The sequence below is a fragment of the Zingiber officinale genome, chromosome 4A, assembly GCF_018446385.1.
Source record: "Zingiber officinale cultivar Zhangliang chromosome 4A, Zo_v1.1, whole genome shotgun sequence".
Lineage (NCBI taxonomy): Eukaryota > Viridiplantae > Streptophyta > Magnoliopsida > Zingiberales > Zingiberaceae > Zingiber > Zingiber officinale.
This window is the reverse complement of record NC_055992.1, coordinates 27,966,147-27,971,678: the sequence shown is the minus strand read 5'-3', so window position 1 is coordinate 27,971,678 and position 5,532 is coordinate 27,966,147. Positions and strand designations below refer to the sequence as shown.

Here is a 5,532-nt window from a genome sequence, read left to right as displayed (position 1 = left end):
ACAGTAATTCAATTAACAATAAGCAAAATAAATATACATTTGAAACGTCAAATTCCATCACAGAGATTTTTTTGGAACTAGGATCCATTAAATGATGGAGAAACCTTGGTACCCCAAAAGTTAAAGTATCCATGTTTTCTGAGGCAACCGCAAACACCTAGAGATTGATAACAAACAAATACGTTTAGGATATTAAAGTTAAAAAAATAAAATAGAATGTGTTACATTGCATCATTTTACCTTGTCACTTTTGCAAAGAGCTGCGGATTGAGCTTTTGCTTCACAGGGTGCCTTTAGATCAGAAAGATGAGTTTAGCTTCTAAAACTAGAGATACAATACTTGTATATTAAGCAATTGCATGCAGCTTTAGGAAATGTTTGCAAGAGAAAGTAAAATTGTGTCATTGTTAGTTCAAATTCTTGTAGCAAGGATAAAGAATTCAATAAGTGAAAGTGGACTAGTTTACCTCAATAGTAGGCACACCCATTAGTCTTAAGAGACGTTTACAATCTTCATTATCTTGCTTGGTTACCTATGAAAAAACTCTACAGTCATCTACTGGAATCAAATTCTTCAAGAAAGTAATTTGAAAGTTTAAAATATATTTATAGAAACTCTATGTTACATATGAAGAAAATAGATAATCAGCATGCTAACTTTATGTTGATTGCATCATAATCAATAAGATCCTCATGGTAATTTCCAATAAAATAGCAATATCAAAGATTACCTTGACAGTCCTTTTGCTGTACTTTTCAATTCCCTCCAAATCACCAGTCTGCAAACAACAAATGTAACCAAGATAGCAAAAGAAATTCTAGCACACTAAAGAGTCCCAATAAAGGTACTTGTTATGCACAAGCAATGACCTCAATTGTTGTGTTCAGATCGTTAGTTGCATCTTTCCTCTTTAAATATCTAAAGAATAAAATAAGCTTAAAGATTATCATTATCTTGCAACAAAAAAAAAGGAGGGGGGCAATGACAAAACTATAAAGGTTAGCCTTTTGGCAAGTTCTTGTTTCTTCAGCTATGGAGGTTGACCGTCAAATACATATCTGGCATAAAAAAGATAATAATAAAATATGGTGGCTGAATGATAAACAAAATGATATTTAGACATGCAAATGGACTTACACTGGCTCGATACCTGCTTCTAATAATCTGATAGTTCGATTGAACATCCCTTGCAATGACTTATCGGCCATATAAAATGTCAAGAGTTAGAAGAAGAAATAAAAAAGTCCAACTCATGCATAGATTTTTCAATGAACTCTACAAATTCTTTCCTAATTCCAGGAAGTCCTCGAGAATCACTATATGCACCTGATTGCACGAAAGAAAGTTGAGATTCTTATCAGAATGACTAAAACAATATTTACTCATCAACATGAAAAAAATAACAAGGCCTGCAGATGATGTTTTGGGTTTGTTACATATAAAGATATAACTAAAAATTGGAATATGACACAAATGTTATGAAAAGGCCAACATAAAAATTGCTTGGGTTACAAATGCACAAACAAGTACAGAATACATTTCTTTTCCAGATCACCGTTAACAAGAGGAAACAAGTTGCAAAGTAGTTTAGCTTGAGAAACAGACTGCATCAAAAAGGAAAAGGTTTAAGCAGACTGCGAGTTGAAAATTGTAGGAATATGTGAATACCTAAACCACCTGAATTCAATGAAAGATAATGTTTATCTCTTGCAATGACATCTGCTGGGAATAAAAGCCCAACATTAGGGTCATCCAATAGAAATGGAGCTTGGCACAATGCTACCACCTGGAGAATAGTATAAGTAAAAAATTACACCATTAAAAAGAGAAATCTAATGGAAAATGTCTCTTTATCTCAGGGAGCACAGAGAAGGAGAAATTGCTCCATGTACAAGGAATTTTTGACTTGTGAAGATGATTTTTTCTCACTAAGTTCCTTAAGTCAAGCAATAGAGAAGAATGATCAACACTTTAATACAAGTAGTTTTTAAGAAAGAATAAAGAGAAAATGGAAACCTGACGGGGAAATGTTAATGGCTTCTATCCGAGAGCATGAGGGTTCCCGACATTTGTGAAAATAATCTGTAAACAACAAAAAAAACCAATCTCATGGAAAGTAAGTCCAACTTGTATCTTGTTTCTTAAGAATAAATTGAAAGGGGAGTGCAGTATTATAACCTCAAATTTTAATCTCACAAGTGGCATCCCAACAAGCTAACAATAAAAAGAATCAAAGGCATATGTGTTAGGATGTATACTAAAAGCCTAGCTTTTGGTATAAACATTTATCTAGAAATAAGAATCACATTGGTCAAATGTCTACATTTATGATAAATGTAATTGTTCAATTAATTTATATTGTAGATAACATGGTGTGTGGTGTCACACACAGAAGATCATGTTATCGGTTCCTTATAAATTATAAACAGTAGCTCACGACCAAGATGGAAAGGAACAAACCATTGGAAGGTCGTAGTGTAATTAGGTATTAGTTTATCTTAACTATATAATTACACTAGTACACTTAGAGTGTATTGAGTAGGACCATTTGAGGTCGTTTCTTTTATACTAACTTTATAAAGGAACAAAGACCTCAGTTATTATGGAAGTGTGTGCTCTTAATCCCAATATAATAACAATCACATATATTTGATATTTATTTCTTTAATTTATCAATGGGTGAGATTTAGTTCGATAAATCAATAAGCCCGATAAGTTGGGAAATGATATAACTTATAGTGTGTGTTGTTGATTATAGAAGGAAACTGTGTCCTAGTGATCTAGGTTGAGAATGCCCCCAAGAGGAGCTCATAAGGATTGTCATGTTAAACCCTGCAGGTGGACTTAGTCCGACATGATGATGAAGTTGAGTGGTACTACTCTTGGAGCTAGATATTAATTAAGTGAGTTGTCAGTAACTTACTTAATTAGTGGACATTCGACATCTTAAACACAGGGAGACTAACACACTCATAATAAGAAGGAGCCCAAAATGTAATTTGGGATTGGTGCGGTAGTTCAATAATAGTTCTCTAGTGGAATGAATTATTATTGATAAAATTAAGTTGTGTGTTCGGGGCGAACACGGGATGCTTAATTTTATCGGGAGACCAAAACCAATTCCTCCTCTCGGTCCCTATCGTAGCCTCTTAATTATAGAGTACTATACCCACCTATACCCACCTTCTTACCCATCCCATAGGGGCCGACCAAGCTAGCTTGGAGACCAAGCTAGGGTCGGCCAAAGTTTGGTTCATGGGTGCTTCAAGGTGGCCAGCCCTAACTTGGGTTCAAGCTTGGTGTGGCCGGCCCAAATTAAAATAAAAGGATTTTTATTTTTAAAATTTTCTTATGTGGATAACATGATTTAAAAGAGAGTTTAAAAATTTAAATCTTTCCTTTTATAAGATTCTACAAAAGATTAAGAGAAAGTTAAAATCTCTTTCCTTATTTGTAGATTAAAAGGTTGATTTTAATTTTGGTAAAAACTTTCCTTTTAATTATATTCATGATTTAAAAGAAAGTTTAAAAATTAAAAATTCTCTTTTATTAGTTTCTACAAAAGATTAAGAAAAGATTTAATATCTTTCCTTATTTATAGATTGAAAGGAGATTTTAATTTTTAGAGATAACTTTCCTTTTTGGAAATTATCCACATGTTTAATTAAAAGAAAGATTTTAATTTATAAAATTTCTTTTTATTAACTAAATATGAAGGGATTAAAATTATTGGAGAAATTTTTATAAATTTCTAGAAACAAATTAGGAAGTTTTAATTTTTGTTTTAATTAAAACTCTCTTTGTTTTGGGGAAAGAGGTGGCCGGCCAAATAAATTGAGAAGAGAAAATTATTTTTAATTAAATAAATTTTCCTTTTCATGGCAAAAGAATTAAGGAAGTTTTTATTTAAATTTCCTTATTTGCCAAGACCAAGAATTATAAAAGAGGGGGTAGAGGAGGCTTCATGGTGAATAACTATATTCTTTTTCTTCCTTTCTTTTCTTCCTTGGTGTGGTCGGCCCCTAGAGGTTCCCCTTCTCCTTCTCTCTTCTCCTTCTTGTGGCCGAGACTTCATCATCTCTTGGAGGCATAGAAGTGGCCGGATCTAGCTTGGAGAAAAGGAGAGAAAGGAGTCTTGTTTCTTGCATCCCTTGGAGCTTGGTTGATGGAAAAAGATCTTCATCTTTTGGAAGCTTTGTACGTGGCCGAAACTTGAAGAAAGGAGAAGAAGGTGCTTTGGTGGTTTCTCATCTCGGAAGATCGTTGCCCACACAACGTCCGAGGTTAGAAGAGGAATACGGTAGAAGATCAAGAGGTTTTTCTAAAAGGTATAACTAGTATTTTTCCTTTCCGCATCATACTAGTTATTTTTGGAAATAATACCAAATACAAGAGGTATACGATTCTAGTATTTCGAATTTGTTTTCGATGTTGTGTTCTTTTGTTTTTTCTTTTCCTTGTGATTTGATTGTTCTTTTCGGTTGACCTAAAGTAATTTAAGGAAATTAAATATTAACTTTCCTTAAAAGGCTTTGTCTAGTCGGTGGTGGTTGTTCCCATATCCAAGAAGGTCATGTGCCTCGCCATGTCAGTACTGGGAGCCAATTTTAGAAACTAATATTTAATGAAATTAATAACCTAGGTGATTTGGATCGAACGTGTTAAGTTCCGCAGGAGATCCGAGTCTAAACCTAAAAGAACAAATAGATTAAACTTTGGATCAAATGTGTTAAGTTCCACAGGCGATCCAAGTTTAATTTAAAAGAACACATGGTAGCTAGGAAAAGGTTCAGACCTTTGTACAATATTTTTTGTACAGTGGAACCATTAGGTTTTCCGAGTAGCAACCAACAATATGTGCACTTCATATCTTGATACAAGCAATAAAGCAAACATATACAGTGCTAAATAACCCAGGAAGATATCTTCAACCAGATAACAAGAATGGAAAAAAAACAATCAAAGTAAGATCTTTTAGGAATCGAAATAAGAGTCTCTTTCAATAAAATTTATTCTATTTAACTCAAATCATGTTGTGGCACAATCAACAAAAATTGTGTATGAGAAAGCATCATAACCTTCTTCCCCTCCTTCTGCAACTCCGAAGCCCGCAGGTAAAGCTCCCCTTTGACAGCATATGCAACTTTCTTCACATTCTCATTCAGCAACTTGTAGTCCAGCGGCTTCGGCGCCATCCTAATACTAATTAATGATTTAAAATCAAAACTTCTTATCTTAATACTAACTAAACAACAAAAGGAGTATAGAAGAGGTCACATGCTAATTTTATGATGGAAAGCAAATCAAACTTACTTGGATATCAAAGATTCTGCTGCCTTCTCCAGGCATGGAAAAATTAGCCTATTTTGACTGAAACTTGTTGACTCTCTTTGTTAGAAAATGGGCAGTCTTCTTGGAGCATATAATGTAGAAATATGCATCTCCGACTCTACTGTAGTTCTATAGACATGAACAGAAACAACAATAAACAAGGATGCCATGGCTAAAATCTTGATGCCTTTGCAGTCTGC

At 33.8% G+C, this 5,532-nt stretch overlaps 1 pseudogene; it reads left to right on the top strand.

The window, feature by feature from the left end:
* The first annotated feature begins 2,024 nt into the window (after nt 1-2,024).
* On the top strand, nt 2,025-5,176 carry LOC121972317 (annotated as a pseudogene).
* The last annotated feature ends 356 nt before the right edge of the window (nt 5,177-5,532 follow it).